This window comes from Vulpes lagopus, chromosome 2 (assembly GCF_018345385.1).
Source record: "Vulpes lagopus strain Blue_001 chromosome 2, ASM1834538v1, whole genome shotgun sequence".
NCBI lineage: Eukaryota > Metazoa > Chordata > Mammalia > Carnivora > Canidae > Vulpes > Vulpes lagopus.
This window is the reverse complement of record NC_054825.1, coordinates 19,463,557-19,481,120: the sequence shown is the minus strand read 5'-3', so window position 1 is coordinate 19,481,120 and position 17,564 is coordinate 19,463,557.

The following is a 17,564-nucleotide window of genomic DNA, read 5'->3' as shown; positions in this document are numbered from 1 at the left end:
AACCACCCAAACACCCCTACCTCTGCACTATTTAGAACTATTTGTGCCATATAGAAAAAGTTGTCCTGGTCAACAGTTCCCAGTTGGCTTGGTGAGGTGGAGGCAAGTGGGAAGGAGAGTAGGGAATAAAGAGAACAGACATGATGGTAAACATGGGCTCTGCCCAAGTCTATTGGGAACCCCAAATCAGCCTGCCCACAACAGGACACCACCCAGGGCTCAGGAAATGCTTCCTGCCTGACCTGGCTGGCGGGGCCTCCTACCACTGCTCCCAGTTGGAAGGATGGGTCAGAAGAAAGCAGAGACCACCAATGCAGTTGTGTTTTTAAACTGGCCCCTTCTGTGGATGACTTCTCCTGGAGTTAAGAGGCCTCCAAGCACCCTATTTTTCACTGCGCCCTCTGGCCGGCTCCCTCCCAGCCACACCCCCAAGCAGATCCTTCCTTTGTGAGAGCAGGAGCCTGAGAATGAGTCAGAGCCTCATTCTCATCATTCCTCCCTCACTGGTCAGGCCTCACCCCTTCTGTCTGTACCATGTACAGAGCTACCCAGAGACCCCTCTCCGTGTGTGAGGCCAGTGTGGAGGGTGGACCTCTCAGCTCCTGGGGTGTCTTCGGAGATCTGGGGCTTCTGGGAAGGGCCACGGTGACTGGGGTCTGTCCCAGCCCCTATAGGATCTTTCCTAAGATCTATTCCAACAGGCCCTGTCTTCCTTAAGAGTGTCAAGTTCATTTTTGTGTTCGTCTCGAAGAAGAGAAACAAAAACCCCTTTAGAGAGAGCCTGCTGTGCCCAGGCCCTGCTGTGAACTCTGAGTTCTCATACCCCCAGCACAGCAAGTAGTACCCACACTGTAGAAAGAGGAAACAAGGCTCTCAGATGGCAGCGCTCACACCTGTGTTGTCAGCACACCACCTCTGCTCCTTCGGGCTATGCTGCGTGCTCCCCAGGGGCTGCAGCTGTGAGAGGCCTGTTCCAGTCCCTCTCTGCCCTCGCCTCCAGCAAGCTTTCTCCAGGCCTGAGCCTGGCAGGCCGCAAGCCAAGAGTGGATTCCTTCATACTCTTTGGTCTGAATCAAGCAGAAACAACCCCCAGTGGTCTTCCTGCCTTATTTGGAAGAAGAATAAGGAACCAGATAAGAAACTTTCCGTGTACCAACACATCTCTTCTCGTTGTCACACCATAGACACCAACATTCATCTCAGACAGGGGACTCAATGCCCCAGAGGTCCCATGAGCTGGGATGTCAGAAAAAGAGATAAAACCAAGGAGTGCTTGAGTGGCTCAATCAGTTAGGTGGCCGACTTTTGATTTTGGCTCAGCTCATGATCTCTCAGGGTCTTGGGATCAAGCCCCACATTGGGCTCTGCACTCAGTGGGGAGTCTGCTTGAGGATTCTCTCCCTCTGCCCCTTCCCACGCTCTGTCTTTCTAAGATAAATAAATACATCTTTAAAAAATAAACAAACAAAAAAAAACCAAGGGACTGTCTTGCCAGCCTACAGAAGGGCAAATGTTTGTGGGAGGTAAGCAACTTCTCTCAGTAGTTAAAGGAATGCTCTACTTTAAAACACATAAAAGTTAAAGGGGCCTTGGAAGCCATGGGGAGCCCGTCCAGGGGCCCTGGGAAAGTTATCTGGCAGGGGGTCCATGAGGAGGGGTCCATTCAATCAGAGGTGAGTCTCCAAGCAAGGGTTTACCTCAGGCTTAGTTCCAGCCCACCCTCCACAGTATTAAATCACTAAAAAACAGTTTAAGGGCAGCCTGGGTGGCTCAGTGCTGCCTTCCGCCCAGGGTGTAATCCTGGAGACCTGGGATCGAGTTCCACATCAGGCTCCCTGCATGGAGCCTGCTTCTCCCTCTGCCTGTGTCTCTGCCTCTCTCTCTCTCTCTCTCTCTCTCTGTGTCTCTCATGAATAAATAAAATCTTAAAAAAAAAAAAAAAAAAAGAACAGTTTAGTAAGTACCAAGTAATCCTGGTGGCTCAAAAGAGGTATAGAAAAACAGTCTGGAATCTTGTAGAATCTTCTTGAATCAGTTCTAATCATGCACTACTCATTAGAATCACCTGAGGAGCTTTTAAAAATACTAATTTCTGGGCTCACCCTAGACCAACTGAGTCATAATCTCAGGATGGGGGCTGGGTGGAATCTCAGGTGATTCCACGGAGCTGTTTTCTTAAACTTCTCTGATGAGAAAAAGCACCCAGGGGGCACGTTAAAAAGAAGAAGAAGAAAAGAAGAAGAAGAAGAAGAAGAAGAAGAAGAAGAAGAAGAAGAAGAAGAAGAAGAAGAAGAAGAAGAAGAAGAAGAAGAAGAAGAAGAAGAAGAAGAAGAAGAAGAAAAGAAAAGAAAAGAAAAGAAAAGAAAAGAAAAGAAAAGAAAAGAAAAAAAAGGATGGCCAGGCCTCCAACCAGTCAATGAGGGCCAGGAATTTGAATTTCTCACAGAGTTCAGTGCAAACCTCTTAGGGAGCCCAGCCTCCCTCAGCTCACGTCCCCTCCACCCTCAGAGCTCCACAGAGGGCCCACTTCCTTCATAATTCTTTCCACCTTTTGTGCTTGTACATTCCTTTGTGTGTGTGTTTCCTGCCCATCTCCCCGTAGATGGTCAACTCCATGAGGGCAAGAACCACAGCTGTCTGGTTCTGTGTAGCGTAGGGGCTCAGGGTATGGGCTCTGAAGCCTGGACCTCCTGGCTCCAGCCCCAGCTCCACCACTCACCTGTTCTTCCATCTTGGTCATGTTCCTTCTCTTCCTCCTGCCTCTGTGCTCTCATCTGTCAAGTGGAAATGAGGATACCATCGCCTGCCTCACAGAGTTGAGGTGAGAAATAAAGATTATAAACATAAAACATGTAATATAGTTCCTGGCACATAGACACTATGTCAACTTATTAATTACCTTGATTATCTTTTGCTCCATTTCAAACTCTCCAGAACAGTGGCTTAAAACTATAACTATAACCATTCAAGGGCTCACAACTCTCTGGAGTCATCAGACTTGGGCAAGGCTTGGCTGGGATGGGATGGTTGGTCTCTGATGCTGGCGGTGTGGCCTGGCCTGGCAGGAGCCTGTCGGCCAGTCTGCTGGGGGCCGGCGTGCCACCTGGCCTCGCTCACGTGACTGGCAGTTGGCTGAGGCTGCGGGTGTGGGCGCCTCAGTTCCCACTGTGTGACCGCTCCAGCGGGCTACGCTGAGGCTTCCCCAGGTGGCAGCTGGGCTCCAAGAGGTTGAGAACGAAAGTCACGTGTCCCTTCTGTAGCACCCTGTTAGCCAAAGCAAGTTACAAGGTCATCCCAGAGTCAGGGGGTGGAGAAATCAGTGCCAGTTGTTGATGGGGAGAGGTGTGAAGACTCCCTGGACGTTTGAAATCCTCCATCACTGTTATTTTCCTGGGTCTAGCATGGAACGTACTAGTGCCAGCCCGGTGTGCATTCAATACCTCCCTGTTGAAGAGATTAGGTAAGTGGATGAACAAAGGAGAAACTGGTGACCAGAGAGGAAAATGGACTTGCTCGAGGTCACACAGCAAGGGGCTGCAGAAAGGTCTCCGGGTGCCTGGTCCTGCCTCTTCTCATGACACCAATCTGCTCGGGCAGCTGCCTGAGGTGGGGCAAATTCTCCAAATAATTGCCTCACTCCTCAGCTTCCGTGGAGCCTCTGGAGAGGTATCTAGAAGGCCAGGGTGGTGCTTGCTTCCTGTAGAGCCTGGGATGGGAAGAAGGGAGCACTTACCATGTCCCTGGGCCCAGAGCAAGGCAGAGAGAACGGTCAGGGCACCAGCAGGCCTCCCTCCGGTCCCAGCGCACGTGGGCGGGGGCCAGGGTAGGAGTCAGACCACAGTAGAGACACGGCCTGGCCTGTTTGTCTTCCCATCAGCTGGGGGGCGGGGTGATGAACACCCCCACACACACACCCCCACACACACTCCCTTCACTCTCTCCTCACCCTTTAAGCCCTGGGAGAAAGCTACCACAAGACGGGGCCTGGAACAGCAATTTCATGGCTTTTGAATAGTGAGTTTGCGAGAGGGGAGCAGAGAGAGCTTAGCTCCCCCCGGAAGAGTTGCAAAATATAGGCTACGTTTCCGCCCCTGTCCATCAGCCTTCCTGTTGTTCTGGCGCTCAGGGGGGAAACCAAGCCTGCAGGCTTCAGGTCTTCTCCGCCCAGGAGCTTTCCCAGGGCTTGCTGAGTCACCCACCTGCTGCAGAGAAGGCACCTATTTTTAGCCTGAGGTCAATGAGCTCTGCAGTCACCCAGACCACATTCCCTTGTGTCTCTTTGTCACAGGTGGTGTGACTGGATGGGGACCACGTCAGCTCCTCTCCCCCCCATCAAGGTACCTCCATCTCCTTCCTCTCTTTCCTCCGAGATGCTGCACTGAGTGTGGCAGAGTGGCGATGGGTGGCACCGAAGCCGAGGCAGCGAGAGCAGCCCACTCCTCAGAGGGGACTATTTTATGACTGGCATTGTTGAGAACTCCTGTGCATCGTGTTCAGTGGGTTTTATTGTTACTGTTTTTCTTAAGATTTTATTTATTTATTTATTCATGAGAGACACAGAGGAGAGAGGCAGTGACACAGGCAGAGGGAAAAACAGGCTCCATGCAGGGAGCCCGATGTGGGACTCAATCCCAGGACCTTGAGATGATGACCTGAGCCACCCAGGTGTTCCTTATTGTTGTTTTTTACTTTTCTATACACAAAACAGCCCTTTCTTGTGCCCGTGTGGCCACTCCCATGACCCCACCCTGGGAGATGCCACTGCTTGGAAGCTAAAACTATGGGGGGTCTGGAGACCAGTGGACTGATGAAGCCAGCTCCAGCTCACTAGCTGTCTGACCCACTCTGACCCGTGACCTCTCCCAGGTCACCCAGGCTGGCAATCAGTTACAGGATGTCAGAATAGGAAGGGCACCTTAGGTGTCATCAAGTCCAGCCCCTTTCTTTACTGATGGGGGAAAGGAAGTGAAGGAAGGAGCAGTGGCTTGCCTGTGTCAGAGACCTCTCTCCAACATTGTTCAACCACAGCCACCCCATGGAAAAGCAAATGCAAATGAGAAGGACACTGCTGGTCAGAAATATTATCTCCTCAGTCCAGTATCCCAGGACCTGGAACCCCATACAAAGTAGTGAAGTAGTTCTTTGTAGATCGCCTGAATCACCTGGGTGGGTGCTTGTCAAAAGTGCAGGTCCCTGGGCTCCACTCTGGATTGGGGTTTGACTCCTAGCACTACTGCTCACTAGCTGCAGAACTTGGGAGTGTAAACCATCTCCCTCAGTTTCCTCACCTGTAAAATGAGGCTAAGCCTCCTCACGTAGACGTGAGAAATGATGCATTCACATGGCGGAGGTGGCAGGCAGCACGGTGCCTGGCACATCAGAAGTGTGCCCTGGAGTTATTAGTATTTGTTTCTGACCCCAGGCCTGGGTGCCTGAGCGATGGCTCCAAGCAGCTCCTGGGAAGTCTGGTTCCCTCCACTAGGGAGCTGAAAGCAGACCCTACCTCTTCCAGGTCAGCCTAGACCTGCTAGTGATTTCCAGAACTGACCCTGCAAATCTCTGCAGGTCGGTGGCATTGCTCTGACTAGGATCTCAAGATGTTCCATGATCTGCTGAGGAGCCCCCCAGCCCTGTCCCCCGACGCAGGGGCTAGACACAGATGGTGTTCTGCAGAAAAACACTGGTTTGATCGCTTCTCCTCTTGTCTCCCTCTGGTGACAGAGCCTGATGCCTGTCAGACCTTTTTTCCAGAGAAAATTTGACAGCACGATAGGGTCCCAGTGTAGGCAATTGACAAAAGCTGCATTTCATTAGCTTACATTTATTTTCTAAGTTCAAATTGCCAACATAGGCAATTTGGGTGGCTCAGTGGTTGAGAATATGCCTTTGGCTCAGGTCGTGATCCTGGGGTCCCGGGATCAAGTCCTGCATCAGGTTCCCCGCAGGGAGCCTACTTCTCTCTCTGCCTATGTCTCTGCCTCTCTCTGTGAAAAAATAAAGTCTTTAAAACAACAACAACAACAAGAAGAAATTGCCAACATATTAGTGCTAATTAAATCAGTGTGAACACAAGTGGGCTCCGATGTGTGAAAATCACGTGTCACTTCTAAATCTACATGTTCATGCTTCTTACAAATATTTGAGTGGTTTAAAACACACTTTGGAAATTATATTTGAATTGAGCATTGGTAAAAGCCATGAAGCATGAAGCTCCCCTATCCCTGCCCCGCCCACCGCCAAAAATGCCAGGGTTTTGTTTAGCACAGTTTACAACCCTGGAGAATTTTATTGGTGAGGAAATTGAGGCCCAGGTGGGAGAGGGGATGTGCTCTGTAAGTGGCTGCAGCCATGAGAACCCCAGTCCACTGAGTCCCAGGCTGCATTTCCAGCCTGAGCAGTGGGGTACATGCACACAGGTTTGAGAGGCTGGCACAGGTGGCTCTAGCTACTGGCCAAATTGGTCTTCTTAAGTGACGAAGACTGTCTAGGACTCTCAGTATCTATGGCTGGTCATGGGCTCAAGGGGACAAAGCCTGGGGTGAGAAAGGTAGTGGGTGTGTGAGCCCCCCTGGGGAGCAGGAAGGAATGATGCAAGAAGCGTCTGCATTGCCTCTCCTTTGGTGGCTAAACTCTTGGTCCAGCCAAATTCTTACTCCTCAAACAATACCTGATATATGCACTGCTTTGAGATTCTCAGAATAAAGACTCAAAAAAACTGTAAATTATTTCTCTCATTTGATGACAGTTTCCTCCCAGACCTGCAAACCTCTGGGCTGGAGAAGGTAAATGATTCCAGAGCACTTGGGCCTCAGGCTTGGCCCAGAGTATCCTACCTAACCTGGGGAGAAGCCAGGGTTCAGCTGTTTCTCCCACTGTGCGGACCTGGTCACAGTGCCCTGTTGTTAGTTGGAGCTCCTCAGCCCCAGAAAAATACCCTGGGAGGGTACAGCAAACACCTCCTGCAAACAGGCCTATGATGTGCTGCCTTGGGTGGGCAGGTGGGCAGGTGAGGAGGCTTTGCCCCACCCAGGAGGGGGGCCTGGCTTGCAGAGGAGGGTCTCTCCCCCACTCCCAGCCCCAGCTCCCTCCAGAGAACATCTCACAGGACCTCCAGGCACAGGGTCCTGGGAGTAGGTGGCCAGCTCCATCTGCAGAGCTGGGAGTGTTTGCTCCACAAGCCCCTCCCCAGGTCCATCAGAGGGCAGGACGGCAAGAGGTACCAGGTTGAGAGTCCTCCCACTTACTCAATAGCTGGGGGCTCTGGGAAGGCTACTTCCATTTTGTTTCCAAGTTGTCCTTCTTCTTTGTCAAAGGCACGTGCAAACAGGGTTTTACAACCAGACAGAAACAACACTCACAACTCCTCTGATCACTTTTCCCCAGTTCTCCTGGCCCCTGTGTCCCTTCCCTGAAGCAACTGTTGCTACCATTTGGGGGGGATCTTTCAAGAGATGCTCTGTGTGTGTGTGTGTGTGTGTGTGTGTGAATCTATCCTTTTATTTTTTATGGAAATGTTAACAAACAACATGTATTTTCTGGAAATTTTATCTTATTTTTTACTTAATGACAAATGTTGGAAATTAGTTCATAATGGCCGCTGGAATCTATGTCTTTCTTCCTAATGGCTAACGGGCAAGCCTGGAGACCCACAAGAAACCATTTAACCAGCCCCCTACTGATTGACATTTAATGAGTCTGCAATGTTCTGCTCCTTTGATGAATACTGTTGTGACTGTGTCTGTCTTAACTCTGTTCTTCCAACATTTCTGGGGTGATCAGTACATTCAGGGGATTGGGTAGGGGGCTACAGGGGGCAAGGGGATTACACTGCACCAGAGACCACCTGGTGGGGGTGACAGCCCCACCCATGAGCTTTAGGGAGGCCTCTCAGGTGAACAAAGAAACAGAAGGGGTTTAAAGAGGAAAGAGGAAGTGGGCAGGGTGGATGAATAAGATTCTTTTTTTGAAATTATTTTAAGAAGTTCTTTTCTGATTATACAGTAAAACACACTCACTATAGGAAATTTGGAAAACGTTTAACAGATGTAAAAATCAATCACCTGGAATCCCACTCATCCAGAAGTAAACCACTAGTCATGTTTAGTATATTTCCTGCCAGTCTATTTTCTATATACAAAGGGTTTCTGGTGAACAAAGAGAACATGAGTGGAAGGGCATGTAGGCGAAGGTCCTCTCTGAGCTGCGGGGAGCACTAGATCTTTCAGAAAGAGAGTCAGAAGCAGGAGGAGACAGAAGATCATGGCAGATAGGCCCAGGGATGAGGGTACGTATTGCCACCTGAGGGTGGAAGACTTTGCCCCTAGATCACTGGGTACTGGGGAGCCACCACAAACATTTGAGCATAGGTCTGGTAAGATGAACCCGGCAAGAGATCTGAGGAGTCTTGCTTTGACATTTTAGAAGGATATCTAAGGGAAAAAATTCATTATGTGTTTGGAAGAGTAGGTCTGGAGTACCAGGGCGAAGTCACCTCTAAAAATATTTAAGTTGGGAGTTGTAAGAAGAGAGAAGAGTCCTGAGTGTGGATGAGGCAGTTAGGAGACAGGTGGGGATCTGTGGCTAAGAGCATAGATTTGCAAAGAATAAGAGCACGATTGAATCCAAAGACCACCACCTACCAACTATGTGGCATTGGGCAATTTACTTATCCTCACCAGGTCTTGGCTTCTCCATCTGCAAAGTCCAGATGAAACTAACACACCCACGTCAGAGGGTCAACGTGGGGACACAGCTAAGAGCCTAGGATGGTGCAAGCACCCAATAATTGTTGAGTTCAGAATGAGAGCAGCGAAAGCGCTAAGGTTAAAACCGTGGCAGAGGATGCTGGGAGAAAGAGAAGCCATTAAAGTTTCCCAGAAGAGAGCATTCTTGTGGACAGGAAGAGCGTGCCCCCCTCCCTCCCCCACAGAGCAGAGCCTCAGGGGTTTTAGGAGGAAGAGTTGGTGACAGCACCAAACACTGCCTGGGGCCCAGGAAGGGCTCAGGGCTCAAAGTCCCTGCTGAGTGACAGCTTCACAGCGGTTGCCATGGTGATGTGGGTGGAAGGCGGAGGTTGAGAGGTCAGGGGGTGCCAGAAGATGAGGAAGCCCAGAGGGCAAGTTTATAAGCCTTTCAAGAAGTTTGGCAGAGAAAGGAAAAGAGAGGAGTCCTAGCTCAGGGAAAAAGGTTGTAGGGAAGAGGGAAAGAGGTGTTTTGTTTTGTTTAGGTTGGATTGGGGGACATTTCAACATGTTTATAGGCTGAAGAGAAGAAATCAACAGAATTTCTTGAAGAGGGGAAATGATGAAAGATGTGCTCCATTTCTCTAGACTTCAGCTTCCTCATTTAAAAAAGTCAGAATGTGGATAAGGGATCTCTGAGGACCTGCCTGCTTTTTAGCTCTTTGATTTATCCATCCATCCATCCATCCATCCATCCATCCATCCATCATCCTTTTAACATGTACTATAGACCTCACCCTGGGCTAAGTGAGAGGAGGGGTGCAGGGAGGAGTGGAGGGAAGTAGAAGCAAAGGTCCCTCTCTCCTGTATAATGGGAAGAGTAGACAATCAGGCAGTGACAACTATATCACAAAGTGACCTCAAAACCCATACCCATGTTGCCCTTTGAAAGGACTTTCTAGCACTTACTCGAATTCTCACCTCCCCCATCCCCATCTCTCTCCACCTTTGAGAACCTGTCTTCGACTTATTGTTTCACTGAGTACCCCTCATACTCAGCACGGTGCTAGGTCCGTGTAAGCAATTAGTGAATTAATATTTTGTTGCTGTTGTTTCAAATTTTTATTTAAATTCTAGTTAGTTACCATATAATGTAATATTGGTTTCAGGAGTAGAATTTAGTGATTCATCACTTACATGTAACACCCAGTGCTCATCATTAACCCCCATCTCCCATTTGGCCCATCCTCCACCACCTCCCTCCCGCAACCTTCAGTTTGTTCTCTATAATTAAGAATCTGTTTCCTGGTTTGCCTATCTTTTTCTCCCGCCCCACCCCCCATGCTCATCTGTGTTGTTTCTTAAATTTCACATATGGGTGAAATCATGTGATATTTGTCTTTCTCTGACTAACTTATTTTCTTTAGCGTAATACACCCTAGCTCCATCCAGGTCATGTCAATGGCAAGAGTTCATTCTTTTTGATAGCTGAGTAATATTCTGTTCTTTTTTTCTCTACCTCTCTCTTTCTCTCTCTCTACACACACGTCTGTATGCATGTATACATACCACTCCTTTATCCATTCATCAGTTGATGGACAATTGGGCTTTTTCCATAATTTGGCTATTGTTGACAATGCTGCTATAAACATTGGAGTGTATGTGTCCCTTCGAATCACTCTATTTGTAACTTAGGGTAAATACCTAGTAGTTCAATTGCTGGGTTGTAGGGTAGCTCTATTTTTAACTTTTTGAGGAACCTCCATACTGTTTTCTAGAGAGGCTGCACCAGTTTGCATTCCCACCGGCAGTGAAAGAGGGTTCTCCTTTCTCTGTACCCTCACCAACATCTGTCATTTCCTGTGTTGTTAATTTTAGCCTTTGAAGTATTATCACATCCACTAATTCAGTTGTTTGTTGATCTTGTACAAAGTGCCAGACGTGGAGAGATAATAGTGAGCAAAAGAGATCCCTGCTCTCCTAGAAGTGGCTGGGGGGCAAAACCATCAAATAGTTATACATAAATGTATCATTCCTGTTGTGATGGGAGAGAGTAGGGCTTTTCCATGGGCAGGAAGCTCAGAAAAGGCCTTTCTGAAGAAATAACTTGGGATCTGAAGGAACAGGTTTTCACTAGGTAAATAGCCTTCCAGGTGGGGACACAGTCAGGAGACAGCCTATGCAAAGGTAGGAATGTAGGGGGAAGGGATGGGGAAGAGAGGGGGTCAGAGAGGAGGGGAGAGAGAGGGAGGACAGGGTCCTGACAGTGTAGCTGGGAGGGTGTCACTAAACCAGACAGGAGAGGCAGCAGGTCCTGCAGCCAAGGGAGGGAATGTTCTTTATCTGGGAGCAGTGGAAGTTGTGCGGTAGTTGCTGCCACCCAATAATAGGGTGAATTGCACCCAAACCAGACAAATGGGGTGGGGAGGAGCTGGGCTTTGTTGCTGGTTTGTGAGCCAGTTTTGGTACCCACCAGACCTGCTTGCCCTCAGAGGGCTCATGTAGGATGCTTGGGGCCCAAAGCGGACTCTCTCTCTGCCTGGGTAGCCCATCCTTCCGAGAAATACGAGGGGAGGAAGGAGGTGTGGAGATCTGAGGAGGAGACCACATTTCCTGAAGACTGTTCCCAACACCCAGGCAGCAGGAGCTGCCTCCCAGCTAGCCCCACTTCTCCCTCTGAGCTAGCATTGGGAAATGGGGCTACTCTCTGGACACCCTTGTTCTAAATCTCCAGCAAGGGCTTGTCCTGTAGGGAGTGTTTTGTTGACGGTGCCCAGCAACCAGGGCTGCTGTTTTACCAGGAGGTTGAAACCTTAGGGAGGAAAGCCCTGCCCAAGGAGTCCCCAGCTTCCACGGAGCAGAGGGCAAGCTGATAGAGCCCAGGTGGGGCTTAGCTCCCTGCCCTTGAGGCAGGCTCCTCGAGAGGGGACAGGCTTGGCCAGCTGGCCAAGGGAAGCAGAAGGAGGAAATGGGAGCTCTTCTCACCAGCTGGATCTTGCTGCTATGTGATGTTTGAGAAGTCACCAAGAGTGCCCACCAAGGGGTGGGGAAGATGTGGTGTTCCCATCTCATGGTCGGGGCTGCCCAATGGCTTGACTGGCTCTGTGTGAAAGGAAATGAGGCTTCCAGAAGCCTGGCTGGGATGCTCTAGGTGTCCTGCTGGGAACAGAGTAGGTGTCTTTTCTGGAACCAAACTCTGGAGAGGAACACCAAGAAGGGTTGTTGGTTATCTGGAATCCCCAAGTGTGAAGGCTATAGCCTGGATCTCAGACTCTGGAGGTTGAGGGAAAGAGGACAGGGGAGGTTTAGACATCTGACAGATCTGGTTTGATGCCCCAATCTTCCTCAGATCCCTCACCTGGGAAATGGGAATGGCGCTGCCTCTATCTCCTGGCATGGCCATTGGGGTTGACTGGGATAATTTGGTGAAGGGCCTGCATGTAGCTCCCCTCTCCAACTCTGTACTTGCACCTGCATTCTCCCTCCCCACCTCCCATATGTCCACAGACCCAGATTCTGACCCAGTGGTCAAGGGCAAGCCTTGCATACACCACTTCCTCTCTGAGTTTCAGTTTCTTCATTTCATGAAAGTGGGACCTCTGTGGAAAGGCCAAAGGTAGGACAAGCAGTCATTTCTGGTCTATAAGCTGTTTTAGCCTCATCGGAGGTAGGGGGACGATGCAGGCTCTGGCATGGGCTGAGTGTCCAGATGCTCCCTGCATCTCAAATGGCTGGAGCCTTTTTATTGTCCATGAGAACTGATAGCAAAGGAGGATTCAATGATCTCAGTCATACCCAAGAGGCATTCCCATTGCCTCACTCTGGCCCAGATTAAACACTCTCTGGAAAAATAGTGGCTTGGTAGAGGGAGGTAGAATGGGAGGTAGGGAAGCCAGAAGGGTCATCTTGCAGCTGGTAAGGAAATCACCAATAAGCCATTCCCAAAATGTTTTCTTTTCTTTCTTTTTTTTTTTTTTAAACAGTACGGTAGTTTTTAATTTTATTTACTTTTTCATGAGAGAACACTGAGAGGCCGAGACACAGGGAGAGGAAGAAGCAGGCCCTCCACGGGATCCCGAAACAAAACTTGATCCTGGATCCCAGGACACCCAACCACTGAGCCAGCCAGGCCTCCCTTCCCAAACTGCTTTCATCTTAACTCTGTAGAAACCTACCTTCTAGAACTCTGCCCTACAACATACTAGCACAAATACACAAAGATGTACCCAAGAGCATGTTCATATATATGTGGGCTAGCTAAGATATTCTTGTCACCCTGGAAAGGGGTCTATGATACCATATTATGTGAAAAAGCAAGTAGCAGAATTCAGTGCATGGTATGATGTCATTTTATTATTGTATATGCCTTGTCATAATAACTGAGTATAGTATGTGAACCAGTTCTACACACACACACACACACACACACACACACACACACACACACTTTAAAGCACAGAAAAGAAAATCCTGGAGAACACAGTAAACTATTAACAGCAGTCACCCCTAGGATGGGAAAAATGTTTAATTTTTTTAAGATTTATTTATTCACTTGAGAGAGAGAGTGTGTGTGCATGTGTGCATACACGAGCAGGGCAAGAGGGGCAGAAGGAGAGGGAGAAAGAATCTTAAGCAGACTCTGCACTGAGTGTAGAGCCTACTGCAACACCCTGAGCTCAACACCCTGAGATCCTGACCTGAGCCAAAACCAAGAGTCAGATACTTAACTGACTGCACACCCAGGCACCCAACAAAATGTTTAATTTTATATGATACACTTCTGCACTGCACTGTTTGAATTTCTTAAAATTAGCACATATTAGATCTGATTTAACATCCTGGAACCAGTAAGAGTCAGATGGACCACCTTCTCCTAGGGGCAAGGAGAGGAAGTGAGTATAGGAGTGAGGTCCATGTTGCGGGGCAATGCTCTAATAAAGTGGGATCCATGAAAACAGGGGGGAAACGAGCCACCATTCATTTCTCTGGTGACCAGGGACCCTACCAGTCTACACCTTTCTCCTCCAGCACCCAGCTGGGGCCCCACATAGCACTCAGGGACTGTGCTCCTCAGAACAGCCCCTCGGCTCTCCGGGAGGCAAGGTGCAGGAATGTTAAGCACTCTGCAATCCCACCAGCACTCAAGCATGCTGTTTCTTCATTCTGGGATACCCACTAAAGGAGCCCCTACTAATAACTGACCTGGTGGCAATAACACGCTCACTCTTTGCTAGCTTTTCCACGTGCTAAGGATGTGGCATATATCATCTTATCATCTCCTTTTATCCCAATCAGAGTCCTATAAAGTAGGTAGTTCCAACTTTTAATTCCATGATACAAACTCAGAAAGGGACAATTCAAAAGGGACATATAACTCACCGAAGGTCTCATAGCCACAGAAGGCAGATGCTGAATCTACACCCATGCGCTCTGACTCTGAAATATACCTCAGAGCCACCATTCAGTGACATGTAAGGCAAGTAAACACCAATGGGTTTTTGGGACCATGTGTTATTTGTAGACACCATTATTTTGACTGCCAGTGTTTCATGAGAAGAAGCTGGGTGTTTGGTTTGGTGATGTCAGGGGCTGGGGTCTGTTGAGCCAAATGATCACTAGGCTGTGATGCCTGATACTGCCCATAAGGTGGTTACTACCCAGAGTTAAAGAAAAGGTGGAAAATAAGAATCCTACTCCTTTACATGATCAGCTGGCCATAGTGTTTACATGGTTATAAAAGGTCAACTATGGATAATGACATAACCAAATGACCATGTATTACTGTACTGGGAGGACAGAGGAAGAAAGAGGAGATGATGCATGAAGGTGGTAAAAGAACTCATCTCCCAGAACAAGAAATTAAAAAAAATTATTCCTAAAACTGGGGAATCTGGTTGGCTCAGTTGGTTAAGCATCTGCCTTTGGCTCAGGTCATGATCTCAGGGTCCTGGGATCAAGTCCTACATCAGGCTCCCTGCTCAGTGGGGAGTCTGCTTCTCCCTTTCCCTCTGCCTACCGCTCCCCCTACTTATGCTCTCTCTCTGTCAAATAAATAAAATCTTAAAAGAAGAAGAAGAAACATTTAATTAAAAAAAAAGAAAAAATTAAATAAAATCCAAAACAAAAGCAATAAGGACAGTTCTGGCCCCAGGTAGGATGGAACAGAGAGGAATGGGCTTCATTCAGAGAAAGGGGTCCTGGGAGACAGAGTCTCCCTTGTCAGTGGAACAAAGACAGCTGAGGAGGCCTGAACTGAGGCAATGGCTTGGCAGGGAGATCGTTAAAATGGTTGCTTCACATGGAAGTGATGAAGAAGTTATGGGAACGTAAGAGGGTAGAACAAGGAAACAAAGAAAAGAAAGTGTGGTTATTCCACAGACAAGGTCAGGCTCTTCTGAAATCTCCTGCCCTTGCTTGGGTGGAAATGACTAAATGGACTCTTTGGTTACACAAATGCAAAATGCAGGTGTGGTCTGTCCACCAAGTGGGGGAAATTTCTACCATGAGGCCAGTGTGCCATTGAGCAATATGAATTGTTGGACTCAACCAACAATGGTGAGGCCCACACAGTGGACTCTGGGGATGTTGCAGCCTCAGGCACTAAGAGACAGGAACATGACACCACCCTCTTCTGAGAACAAGTGGCCTACATATGTAGGGATCAAAGTCAAAGGTCTCAGGACAGCATGTGCTCTTCCACACTCCTGAGGACTGAACACCCACAGATCCCGAAGGAATCCAGGTAGGAGGAGGGAACAGGCCTGGGTCAGGGCTGTGTTTTTCTGGAAAGACAGCTTCCCTACCCTTGGGGGAACCAAGCAAGCCCAGAGAGGCCACTGGCCTCCTCCAGAAAGCATTTTCCAATGAGCTCACAAACTCACACCTTGCCCTTACATAACTGGCTTCTTAGTGTTCTGACGTCCAGATATGTGGTCTTTAAGGACAGCTAGGCCCCTGTCTGAGAGGTAGGTGCATGACGCACTGGGTGAAAGCCCAGCCCTTAGCATCCAAAGCCTGGGTTTGAATCCCAGCTCTTCTACCTGCTAGTTGTGTTGACTTGTTGATGCTGTTTTTTCACTGGGAAAATTAGGATTGGAAAACTCTTCCTGGAGTTGTGAGGCTTAAAGTGGCTGACATGGGTGGCACAACGGCCCCAAGTGGGCTAAGACTTAGGGGCTGGGGCAAGGTTGGAGAGAGAGGGATGGTGGTAGCACTCTTGGGCACACTGCAGGAGTGATTCACACCAAGGCAGGAAGTTGGACTGGACACCTTCAGACACCCCTCTGGACCAAGTCATCCTCACATCACTCTTGCCCAGGGACCCTGAGCCCCTCCAACTATAGTGTCTCCCATAGTCCACTCCAGCTGGAGAAGAGGCTGGTGCTCGTCAAGACCTCCCTGAGATGCTGGCTCAGGGCAGCTGCCCCTGAGCTCTGTAGGAAACAAAATCCTGGCCACTGGGGTCTATTCAGATGGAGAAACAGGTCTGTTTGCAGTCCTGCTTCCCATGAGCCTCTCTCTCTGTCTCTGTCTCTGCCTCTCTGTGTCTCTGTCTCTGTCTCTCTGCAGGTTCCGATGGCACATCTGGGTCTACACGGGTCCTAGATCTTCTTTGGATGCCGTGTATTGTGGCTGCGCTCCTGGAGTATCCAGCCAAAGTACCTCATTTTCCACACAGCTTCCCACGCCCTGATGCTGACCTCTGTGCCAGGGGTCTCACCAACACCTTTCCCATCTTCCCATTTCTTCCATCTTCACAATGTCAGAGAGGGACAAGTATCTCCATTTTAGAGATGAACAAACTGACCAGGGGAGGCACAGTAACTCACTGTCCCTGCCTGCATGGCCTCCTCACCTGCATTCAGCCTTCTTTCCCCAAAGTCACCTCCTTGAAGCTGAATCAGCTTTGTTACTTCCCCCATTCAGACCTTTCTGGTTGTTTCCCCCATGCCCACCAGGTAAAGAAGCCTAGGAGGACCTGTCCTGTGTGGTCACTCCCATGTCCCTCGGTATACCCTCCGTTGTGACCCATCAGCACCCCCCTCACTCACTGTTCCACACAGCATGTGTCTCCCACCTTGGTGACTTCACTCACCTCATGTCCTTCACCTGGGATTGCCCTCCTTTTTTTTTTTTTTTTAAGATTTATTTATTTATTTGAGAGAGAGGGGTAGGCATGGGCAGAGGGAGAGGGAGAGAGAGAATCTTAAGCAGACTCCCCTTTGAGCGCAGAGCCTGACTGGCAACTCAATCTCAGGACCCTGAGATCATGACCTGAGCCCAAATCAAGAGTTGGATGCTTAACCAACTGAGCCACCCAGATACTCCTTCCTCCTGCTTCTTTGAATATCAAAATTGAACTCCTCTAGCAAGATCCAGCTTCAGTGCCTCTACCGCCTTTGGGGACTGTCCCCCACTGTTCCCCAGTAGGCATTAATTGCTTCTTTCTCTGCACTTGCTGAGCACTTTTATTTACCTCTCCTGGCACATTGATTTCATTCTGCTTGGAGCTGCTGGTGGTTTGTACAAGTTAATCTCTCCCAGGGTCTGTGAGCAACCCGAGAACCCAAACCCCAATTTAGTTCTCTCTGCAATGTGACCTTGAAAAGTAACTTGACTTTATGGTCTATAAATTGGGGATAACACCAGCTTTTCCTGGTTGGCATGAGGATTAATCACATCATACAGCCCACTGCCCCCAGGGTCCACTTGGAGAATGTTAGGGAATGGGAGCTGTGAAGCAAGTCCAGCAGAGCCACGTAGGGCTGGGCCCTGAGCCACTGTTCACCTCCCTTCTTCCCCAAAATGCATCAGCCAATCTGGGGAAGTGACATTGATGTGGTGCTTAAAGGCAGCTACCTATTGAAATCTCCAACCACCTGT